The 12500-nt window shown below is 36.9% G+C and overlaps 1 protein-coding gene across 1 annotated transcript in view; it reads left to right on the top strand.

Annotated features, from left to right (window-relative positions):
* LOC144967869 (uncharacterized) overlaps positions 1-12500 on the top strand; it is a 129259-nt gene that overhangs the window by 62038 nt on the left and 54721 nt on the right. The window lies entirely within an intron of this gene.

Here is a 12500-nt window from a genome sequence, read left to right as displayed (position 1 = left end):
ATAGTTGTCACTTGGCTATGCCATTATTTATCAGACCAATTAGACTACACTCGCTTCACTGACTGCAGGCACGTGCCATACCAGAGTGCAGGTAAAGAGAAGGAGAGTAGTGACCTCTTGACCTAGCATCTCAACTAAGTGATCCGCTGGTAAACCACTGTGATATATATAATATATATATATATACATATACGTTCCTGTACTACAATAAGTATGACTTCTTCACTCCTTTACCATATTCGTGGGAATGTTTAATGACAAAACTGTAGAATCAGTGTAGTAAAGTGTTCCATGGTCAGTAGGGAGTCCAGGAAATGATTATGACATTGTTTACATTGTGTAACTGGTCCAAATTCGGGTAGCCTAGACATCTCATAGTCTGCTAGATATTCCCAGTGAAATTTGATACCCCGCCCCTACACTTGTTACATATTTGTTGAACTGAATTAACATTAGTGCAACAGAAAGTAGACAGTTTGTACTATGTACTAGTGTGAATAATAATAAACTGTAACGTCTGATTGTTGTTGTAGGAATTCCAGAAATATTTGATTTAAACGATAAATGTAGTGAAAATGTGAGTCTACTTTGCTGTGTTCCTGAGAAAGAAATATACCGATGATATCTATGATATTTAGTCCACTGTGTGAGGAGGATTTCAATCTATAACATGAGCGATATAGATTTACATTTAAGATAATTGTGGCTTGGCTATGCCATTATTTATCAGACCAATTAGACTACTCGCTTCACTGACTGCAGGCACGTGCCATGCCAGAGCGCAGGTAAAGAGAAGGAGAGTAGTGACCTCTTGACCTAGCATCTCAACTAAGTGATCCGCTGGTAAACCACTGTGATAGACACATTTCACATAAAGGATTCATAAAGGAAAAAAATATCATTTTTAAAATCTCAAAACCTATAAAAATCTCGAAAATTCTAGAGAACGAAAATTTACTTCAGCAGATTACAAAACTACATTTTCTGTGATATTTGTTTGAAACCCAGAAGCTCGTAATCAGGACGCTAAATGAATAAGTAATAAAATGACAAACGGAAGAAATAAAAACGAAAAGACTTCAAAAGCGTAGTCCCGGTTCTTTGACATTTCACCTATTTTATCACGTGACCAGGATACATGATTAGATTAGAGGCGGGTGGCATTCAACACGACAGTATTGGGTTCTTTGTTAATTTCTTTGATCATCATCGTGTGATGCCATGTTGATTATGCTACAAGATTACTATCACTCTCTAAACGCTCTCTTTTTTTTTGGTCAAAATATGTTTACCTTCGCGCGGCTATGTGGTCCTGTGATGACACATACCTTCGGATTGGAAGGTCCTGGGTTCGAGTCAGCTATGAGCATAGCATAGCTGTGTCCTTGGAAAAGGCTATTTGCATATATTCTCTCATCGTACTCATGTGTAAAATTAGTACCTGCTCGTTAACAGCGTTGTCTATGTCGGATAAAAACCCTGTCAGGCGTCTTGTCTCGCCCTATATGTTAAGTGTTGCTGTTGGCTAGGGACTCCTTGTAAAGCGTTTGAGCACGTTTAGTGGATATTGCTTACACAAATGCTCACTTTTCTTGTTTTTTGTTTTTTTTTAAAGAGTATCAATGCCATAATTTGCGGCGTTATGGCATGGCGTTTGCCTTCCGAGTCCCGCCTTTGGCCGTGGCCTTCGTAAAGTTATGGCCTGATACTGACCAAGAAATGACGTCAAAATGCCAGTCTTTTGCCACAAAAGAAAACAAATCGTGAGTTGTATTCAATAGTTCAACCAATGAAATAACTTGTTTCCATGAGCTCTACTAACGACAACTCACTAGACGGTGCAAAAACCAAATAATGACGTCAAACTGCCAGTCCTTTTGGATTTCAGTGTCAGGCTATAACATAACGATGGCTACGCTTTGGCGCACATAGTTGGGTGCTTGGAAAATCTCTATAGATAGAACGAAAATGACGTCACTCTGGTCTTTGTTATTGTTTTTTTTCTATCCGCGTTCATGAGCTTTTCTCACTAAACTGTATTAACCATACTATAAACGTTCAAGGTTACATACAGTTTTGTGTGTTGGTCCGTTATACTTCCGGATGGCAATATTGTGAGCTTCTCCGCCAAGCGCATACTATCTATATTCATATTCTCTCACCTGATTCGGGTGTAAAAAGAGTATCTGGCCGGTAAGCCCCTTATAAGCGTCATGTCTCGTCCTAATGACCTGAGGGACCCTTTTCAGTGGATTTTCTGCTATATTTGTTTTTGTTGGGATTTTTTTATTGGTGGTGGTGTTGGGGGAGGGGGTGGCTTGTTTCTTAAATCAAGATAATCCTCAAATTGTCCAAGATTCTGAGATCTAATCGTTCTTTAACGAGATCCCTTTACTATTGAGCATATACCTAGCGCAATATCTGTTAAACGTGTTCAAGGCGCTTACAAGGGGTCCATATTCAAGAGCAACACGTCCTATGTAGGACGAGATTTGACGCCTGGGTTTTTTACGACAGAGACAACACTGTTGATGGTACTCGTTGTACACCTGAGTACGATGAGAGAATGTCAGTAAAGAGCCTACTCCGTGGACTCAATTATGCGCCGCTCAGAGAGAGAGAGAGAGAGAGAGAGAGAGAGAGAGAGAGAGAGAGAGAGAGAGAGAGAGAGAGACTCGAACTCATGTTCTGATCCGAAAGCGAGTCCCAGATCACAACACCAAACGTAATAAGTTAGTATAAGTTTAGAAACGGGGAGTTTAGAGTCATTTTTAAATTGATGCTGTGCGCTTATCCAAATAGTTCACAACATTCCGCCAGCCGGATATAACTTACCAACCCATAAAACTATTTGTAACCTTAACGTTTATAGTCTGATTAACTCACTCAACCCTAACACCGACTATATCCGTTCGTATACCCGGGGTTACTTTTACCCCATGCCTATTTATTACATTTTTCCGAGTCAAGTTATAGGCTTAGTATCAGAGTTAATGTTTTTAATTTTTGCGTGTTAATGATAGTTGAATAAAAATATCTGTCTATGTACATGTTCATTTTTAATACATCCTCCCCCCCCCCCTATTTTGAAAAGTAGCAAAAATCTCTAGGATTGAGTGAGTTAATACATTTAGTGAGAACTACTCATTAAAATGGCTGGCTTAAAAACAAAAACAAAGGATTGAGTGACGTCAATTTCGTTCTATCTATCTATAGTAATTTTACACGTGTTAGATCATCTTGACCTTTTGATTCTTGAAGCAAAAATCTTCTGACCAAAATTGAAAACGTGTTTGTCTGTTTCCAGCTGCATACTCTATGTCCGCATGGTCTTGGCCAATCAGAACACGACATGCAATAAGGTGTGTTACATAACAGTTTCGATTACCAAACAAGTTTGACGTTACCTAACGAGGTTTCCCTACCTGACTCCGTGACAAAGGTCGCGTCTTTGATTTTTTCTTCTTCTTCTTCTTTCTGATGCTGAGCGTTTAGCCAAACTACTCGTAGCATGCTCCAGCCGAATAGATAGATAGTTCGTAGTTGACGTCACTCAGGTCTTTGTTATTGTTTTTTAATTATTATTATTTTTTTTTTTTGCCATCCGCTTTTATGAGTTCTCACTAAACTCTATTAACCTGACTATAAATGGTCATGGTTACACAAGGTTTTGTGTGTTGGTTCGTTATACTTCCGGATGGCAATGTTGTGAGCGCTTTAGCCAAGCGCATACTATCTATACAACGTACCAATACACGAAACTACGTGTAACCTCTAACGTTTAGAGTCTCATTTATACTATATCATAGTGAGAACTACTGGCTAAAACAATAACAAAGAGATGAGTGAGATCAATTTCGTTCCATCTATAGTCTGATTGATAAAATTTAATGAGAACTACTCATAAAACTGGCTGGATAAAAACAATAACAAAGAGCTGAGTGTTGTCAATTGGAATCAATAGTCTGATGTCACGTCGCCCAGCAACGGCGGCCACCGTGGTTCTAAACAAAGAAAATCTGTACTTTTTATTCTTCATGCTGGCTAGAACTTTGCATATGTCTTGTGATCAGAATGTGTAAAAGTCAAAACATGATCAGATTTATAATGGGTTTTTTTCCCTCTGGATACGCTTTTATGCTCGTCGGAGAAATATTTCATAAGGGCGTCCGCCACTGTTCCGATAGTTTAGAGCCAGTTACTAAGTTACCATGCGTCATTACCAGGGAAGTGACGTTACGACAGTAGAAGAGTATTTCGTTCCTTTTATAGCAGATTAAGGTAGTCCTTAGACCTCAGGGACCACAGATCCTTCGAAGTTAGAATTTTGTCCAGATTTCCGTCGTGTTAAGCAAAAGTTTGTTTTACTCCTAAGAATATGTCTATCTATTTCGTGATATTGTCTGACAATTGTCTGACAACTCTTACTGTAGACCTAACACGCAATCCCTGCTGGGTGAGTAGTGAGAGGGGATTAGGATAGAGAATAAACCTGATTTAACATGGATCCCGTCTTGTTACCACGTGAGTCGAATCTTCTACCAAATTGGATTATTTGACCGCTTCTTACAAGGACAAGGAGGAGGAGGAGGAGGAGGATGCGGTGGTGGCGGTGGCGGAGAAGAGGGAGGAGTAGGAGGTGACGGTGACTGTGGTGGTGGAGAAAGAGAATGAGTACGAGGAGGAGGTGGTGGTTGTGTTGGTGGTGGAGGAGGAGGATATTGGGAGGAGTAGGGGGAGGCGCTAGAAAAAGATGAGAAAGCGGTGGCCGTGGAGGAAAATGAAGAAGGAATTAAGAAAGTATGAGAAAATGACAAAAGAAAGTGACCCCCCCCCCCCAAAAAAAAAAAAACCAAAAAAACAACAACAACAAAACAAAACGAAATGATAGCAAGAACCAAAGATGAAATTTTAATATCTTTTGCGTTTTTTTCTCTATATTTCCAAAACAGTTTAATGGGATTTTTATTGGCAGTGTTCCATTTTCAGAAATGAATAATTCAATTTATAGACTGTGCTTTCGAAGCCTTTCCAATATTTCTATTTTGGTTACTATTCAAGTAATGACTCAGCGAGTGGAATATGATATTGGAATGTTCGAAACAAATGTCAAACAAAATTAGAATCGGTAATTCGTGTTAATTATGATTTTTGATTCTTCCTGAAATTACGTAAATGTTAAATATAATGCCGTTAGAAAGCATATAGTAACCGGATTTGGATACATCATGCCATATTGAGTGAATGCATTATCTACCAAATTCAGTCCCTTGATTAGTGGACAAAGAAGAATAGGGTTCAATAGTCGTGACGTCACTTCCCTCGTAATGACACATAGCAACTTGGTAACTGGCTCTAAACTGTCTGACGTCCTTATGAAATACTTCTCCGACGAGCACAAAGTGAAGTGTATCCAGAGGAGAAAAACATTATTAATCAGATCATGTTATGACACCCTGATGACATGACGTGAAAAAGTTCTAGCCAGCTTGACGAATAAAATGTACAGATTTTCTTTGTTTAAAACCAAGCTGCTCGTTGCTGGGCGGACGTGATGTCAGCCTATTGAATCCTATTACAAAGACGTCTCCGCACGGGACTGGTGTATCCCAGTGTTGAGGCTTGTTGTATTCATAAAGTGTTTGATTCTATGCGTTATGTACTCACGCGGAAACCATAGAATCTCCCATAAAATAATATTTACATGTATCCTGTTCTGTAGAAAGTTTTCCCTGTATTGGGCCCAACAAAGGACCAGAATGTGTGGTTAATGCAGTCACCTCATGTTGTGGAGCATTTCCGGACACCTTGCTCAGTGACCCCCACATGACAATGCATCGTTCATTTCCGACCATCCCTGCCCAGTAGACCGACACTTTCATTGGACACGCTTTTTGCACTGGCACCATGACAAAATCCATCAATAACTATATTATGGTAAACCGTACACTAGTGACGGTGTCAAAACAAACAGAATTATTGGTGGCCAACACGCAACAATACCTTGGTATAATATAATAATATAATTTATGATGTGCGTTTAGGTAAAATACTCACAACATCTGCCAACTGGATATAACGTACCAACACACAAAACTATGAGTAACCCTTAACGTTTATAGTCTGATTTATATAATTTAGTGAGACTTAATCATTAAAATGGATGTCTAAAAACAATTACAAAGAACTGAGTGACGTTAATTTCGTTCCTTCTTTAGTTTCTAAAAAAGAATTTGCAGGCTGTTTCTAAAAATACGTAGAGTGAATCGAGTTGGGCAGTGTTTGACAAATGCTTTCAACAATAAAGGGACTGATCAGCTCAACTGTATATGAAGAGGAAGAAAGTGGAGGATGGAGAGGTGGACGAAGAAGATGAGCGGGAGGAGGAGGAGGAGTTTAAAGAGAAGAGTAATGTGGGATAGAGAATAACAACAGAAATATTGGCAACACCATTTTTAAAATATTTGAATAGGTATTTATACTTCAAATATTACAAGATTCTAATCGTATCATACCTATCGTCTATTATACCCTCTATTTTATTACCCCTGGGACGCAATGAAACCCAGACGTCTCTAACCTTTCAGCGTATGAAGAAGCCTAAATTTTTGTGATTTCATAAGACACAAATTAAAATAATAGATACAATTTCTCCCGCAGACACGTATTTTTCCATTGATTTTCTTTACAATGATTTTCTTTACAAAAGGAAGACACAAGCATGGGACAAAAACAAAAATTGACCAGAAAAAAAATAATTTTAAAATAAAAAAAGCATATCATATTTAGCAATCAAAAAAAAAAAAAAAGAAAGAATGGCGAAGTGCTTCGGCGCCGATGAGCCCCTTGAGTGATAGTTAATCCTTAACGAACAGTATCTGCTGTCTGTAATCCTCATTGTGTTTTAAGATCATCAAAATCTCTTACTGACAGGAACAAACTGCATCAATACTTTTCATCTAAAAGATTTCAACTCTGTAGCTCCAACCCTGTGGAATTCTTTTAGCTTAAAAACAAAATCTTCTCCTCGTCCTGAAAGATTTAGGAAACATCTTAAGACTGGATTGGTCCATGGGGAATTTTATAATTAATAATATGATTATGATACCCCTCTTTCTTAATTGAATGTGCCCGGGCGTGTTTGTGTGTGTGTGTGTGTGTGTGTGTGTGTGTGTGTGTGCGAGAGAGAGAGAGAGAGAGAGAGAGAGAGAGAGAGAGAGAGAGAGAGAGAGAGAGAGAGTGAGAAAGAGATTGTTTATTGTAAAACGCACTTTTTTAAATTATTATTATTATTATTATTATTATTATTATTATTATTATTATATTATTATTATTATTATTATATATTATTATTATTATTATTATTATTATTTATTATTATTATCATTATTATTATTATCATTATTCATCATCATATCATCATCATCATCATCATCATCATCATCATCATCATCATCATCATATTATTATTATTATTATTATTATTATTATTATTATTATTATTATTGTTGTTGTTGTTGTTATTGTTTAAATTATATATCCAATCTGCCGAGTTTGTCTTATATTAATTATTTGACCTCGTTTTTCATCGATCTCTTGGTATTTTTCATATAAAATTTAATCTGAAAACAATGAAGAAAGTAAAACTTTTTATCTTTGGGGATAACCCCAATCTTTAGTTATTGTCTTCAATAAAGGGATGAGCTATTTGATTCCTTACTGATATTAGGGAACACCGTGGAACAGCGTGGCTCAGTGGTACGGTCTTTACTTCGTAACCAAAAGGTACCGAGTTCGATCAACCGCGGCGCTTTGTGTCCTCGAGCAAGTCACCTCGCCCTAGCTCACTCTGCGGCGCTGCACTGCGACTGATGTCTGGGTTATTCCAGTCTTCCTTTGGAATAGACCCTAAAGACAAATTCCGCCATGGGGATGAATAAAGGGAATTTTATTTTTTATTTATTTTTATCACAGTTTTTTTAACGATACAGCCACCGTATTTTACACTGATTCCTAGCCACCTACGATACGAATTTGTTCACTAGTTAACTGCCGTGCCCATCCCTGCCTGGAAAGACAGGTACTTGAGCTGTGAGCTGTTTTTTTATATAGCGCAATATCCACTAAACGTGCTCAAAGCGCTTTACAGGGGGTCCCTGGCCAACAGCAACACTTAACATGTAGGACGAAACATGACGCCTGTTGGGCGATATTACAATTTTTTTTCGGACAGAGACAACGCTGTTGACGGCAAGGTACTCATTTTACACCTGAGTACGGTAAGAGAATGTGAGTTAATAGTCTTTTCCAAGGACTCAAGTATGCGCCGAGAGAGGCTCGAATCCAGGATCTTCCGGTCCGAAAGCGAGTGTCATACCACAAGACCACATAGCCGCACTTACACATTTATTTGGCCAGAAAACTCGTACTTCAAATCTTGAACAATTTAAATAACCCCTATCTAGGTAAAATAAAAACTCTTAAACCAAGGACTTTGCGAAGGGTGCGGAATACTCGATATAAATCGTATATTTCTTTAACAACTATATTAAATACACTGCCTTATCGGTATGATTATGATGATGATGCTGATGATGATGATGATGATGATGATGATGATGATGATGATGATGATGATGATGATGATGATGATGATGATGATGATGATGATGATGATGATGATGATGATGATGACGGTGATAATAAAAAGGAGAAGAAGAAGAAGAGGAAGAAGAAGAAGAAGAAGAAGTAGAAGAAGAAGAAGAAGAAGAAGAATGATAACAATAATTTCTTTTAAATTCTTTTAAAATGTGACAAAGACATCCCCTCTAATTGGGTTATTATCGAATACGTAACAGACAGTAATAAGTGATAGGTTTTACATCAACGGGCTCCTGAGTGAATACTTGTGTTGGATGGGGTGGAGGACTTTGACAAGTGTCATTGTCACGGGCAGATCGGTACAAGGGGAGGTCAATCACTCATTAATTCAATGGAAAAGAATGTAGTTCTAAGTTCTACTCTATAAATTTATCTTTTTATATCTCTATTCGTCTGCATTTCTATCTCTGGATCTATCAATTTATTCATTTATTTATCTATCTATCTATCTATCTATCTATCTATCTATCTATCTATCTATCTATCTATCTATCTATCTATCTATCTACTATCTACTATCTACTATCTATCTACTATCTATCTATCTATCTATCTATCTTCTATCTATCTATCTATCTATCTATCTGTCTGTCTGTCTGTCTGTCTGTATATATATATATATATATATATATATATATATATATATAATCAACTCTCTAATTAAATTATATATATATTTAAAAAAAAAAAAAAAACATGAAAGAATAGTGCTCAACTTTTTAAGCATAATTATGATCAACTTCTACAATTTGTTTCGAGTATTCGCTCTCATCATGAAGTGAAAGTCTTTCACTTCCTTATGAGAGCGAACACTCGAGACAATAATATGGTAGAAGTTGAATATAATTATACTTGAAATATTTTATAACTCTCTAATTATCTATTTTTTATTTCTCTCTCTCTCTCTCTCTCTCTCTCTCTCTTTCTCTCTCTCTCTCTCTCTCTCTCTCTCTCTCTCTCTCTCTCTCTCTCGGAGGTATAAAATTCAATTTATTTGCATTGTATCTAAGAATCAAGACTGAAAAATGACTTAAATATAGACGATTATTTTATAACTGATGCTCAAAAATTCAATTTTAAGCATTCTGATCAGCCCGAGATAATACCATTATAAGGCGAATGGTCACACACATATACACATACACACATACACATTATAATATATATATATATATATATATATATTATATATATATATATATATTGCTATGATTAGGTGAAAGCTTTTGACAAAGTCAATCAATACAGGATTAGTGCCATTATTATAGAACCTATGTATTACTTATTATTTTGCCAATCTGAGTCTAACTGGTGACACTTTTAAAGTCCCGTATATCACGTATTCTTCCTACAGAACCATTGTGTCCATGTAGCCGGAAATTTAACCCAGTTTCTACAGCATGAAACAGGAAATGCTTGCTATGGTTATTACGCTAGTCAGTCACTAAGTACTTTCAGCCAGATCTAACAGACCTACCCACCCAAAAACTGCTAGGTAGACAAGGGGGGGGGGGGGGGGGAAGTCAGAGATAAAATCTCGATTTCTCCGGGATCAATCTTGGTCCCAGTTGGAGTGAAGTGAGTGCTTTACCAATTGAGCTATCAGGAACCCCGGCATGCCGCATAATAATCAATAGATGGTCAGGAAGTCATCCAAGCGCCAAACTGTAAAATCATGTTATAACAGCTCCTTGAGTGTCCTACTGAATTCCAGGAACCCTTCAAAATCTGATGAAGCAAAGAACACACCACGACGTGAAGGAGATTCTGGCTGAATGCTTAGCAACCTGAAAAATATAGACATAAGCACAATAATATGAAACATTCTTTAGATTGAATTCTCTTGAATTATGATGATGATGATGATGATACTAATAACAATAATAATAATAATAATAATAATAATAATAATAATAATAATAATAATAATAATCATAAAAAAAATAAATAATAATAAAAAAATAATAATAATAATAATAATAATAATAATAATAATAATAATAATAATAATGATGATGATGACGATGGTCATGATGATGATTATGACGATGATGATGACGATGATGACGACGACGACGACGATGATGATGATGATGATGATGATGATGATGATGATGATGATGATGATGATGATGATGATGACGGTGATAATAAAAAAGGTGAAGAAGAAGAAGAAGAAGAAGAAGAAGAAGAAGAAGAAGAAGAAGAAGAAGAAGAAGAAGAAGAAGAAGAAGAAGAAGAAGAAGAAGAAGAAGAAGAAGAAGAAGAAGAAGAAGGAGAAGAAGAAGAAGAAGAAGAAGAAGGAGAAGAAGAAGAAGAAGAAAGATAACAATAATTATATAATGTATATACTAATGTAGTTATTAAGATCAAGAGATCGTTAAAAAAGGAACGCTTACAACACATTAAAATAAAAATATTCTCACAAATTATGAAATGGTATTTGAGTTAACGAGTGATGTGCGGGTGCAAAATTTGATACAATACATAAACATTTCAGATTTATGTATCTAACTCTTTATTCAAATAAAGTTCAAATAAAGGGGTGGTTCTGGATGATTGATGAGTAATTGACTGAACTACATACCATCAACAATGTTTACTGAACAATCAAACGAACCTCCGGTATTGATGATTACTAACGGTAATTCAACTTAGCGGTCGTGGTTTCAAAAATTCATCAATCCCTTTGAATCACTGGGGAAATAAGTTAAGAGTAGGTACTGGTACAGCTACAAGAAAAAAAAAAAAAAATGAAATGGTTTAAATGTGCAAATAAAAAATGCCCAACCAAAAAGCAGCGTGGCTCAGTGGTACGGTCTTTGCTTCGTACACGAAAGGTATAGATTTCGATTACCCGCTGCGTTGTGTGGCCTTGAGCAAGTCTCCTCGCCCTAGCTCAGTTTACGGCGCTTCATTGCGGCTGACGCCTGGATTTGTCCAGTCTTCCCTTGGATTAGAACCAAAAGACATATTTCCCCTATTAAAAATTATGCCCTTCCACCACGACATCATAAGGTATCGTCGTGTACCACGTGAAATATAGAACATTCATCAAACAAGATGTCTAATTTCAACAGGAATCACCCATGTTGTCCAAGGGAGCGAATTGGGGATTAGTATTCTTGCCCAAAGAAACAAACGAAAGGGCCTGAAGCGGGACTCGAACCCGGGACCTTCCGGGTCACAGTGAAATGCCTTAACCAGTAGACCATTTTTTTTCGCCCCATATTTCCCCTATGGGATGAATGAATAAAGGGAACTTTAGTCATTAAATTTAATTTTAGTTATAGTTTACAACAATTTCAGCGTTTATATAGAGCAATGTCCACTAAAAGTGCTCAAAGCGCTTTACAAGGGGTCCCTAGCTAACAGCAACACTTAACATGTAGGACAAGACATGACGCGTGTTATAATATTTCTTTTCCGACAGGGACAACGCTGTTAACGGCTAGGTACTCGTTTTAATAACCTGAATACAATGAGAGAATAATATTATGAGTAAAGAGCCTTTTCCAAGCACTTGTCAACTATGCGAAGCTCAGAGCCGGACTCAAACCCTGAACCTTCCGATCAGAAGGCGAGTGTCATAAAATACCAGATAAATCGTTAAGCAGATACGAGAGTTGAAAAATAAGCATGCTTCTACTGAGAATCAGCCCGAGACTTCCTGAATTATCATACATTTCCAGATTAAAAAAAAAAAAATTAAAATTGATCTTTTATATAGCGCAATATCCACTAAATGTGCTCAAGTGGTCCCTGGTCAACAGCAACACTTAACATGTAGGACGGGACATGACGCCTGTTGGGCGATATTATAATTTTTTTCGAACAGA

The sequence above is a fragment of the Berghia stephanieae genome, chromosome 3 (assembly GCF_034508935.2).
Source record: "Berghia stephanieae isolate SIO BIC M18660-M18661 chromosome 3, UCSD_Bste_1.3, whole genome shotgun sequence".
Lineage (NCBI taxonomy): Eukaryota > Metazoa > Mollusca > Gastropoda > Nudibranchia > Aeolidiidae > Berghia > Berghia stephanieae.
Note: the sequence above shows the minus strand (reverse complement) of the source record. Positions and strands in the feature narration are given on the sequence as shown.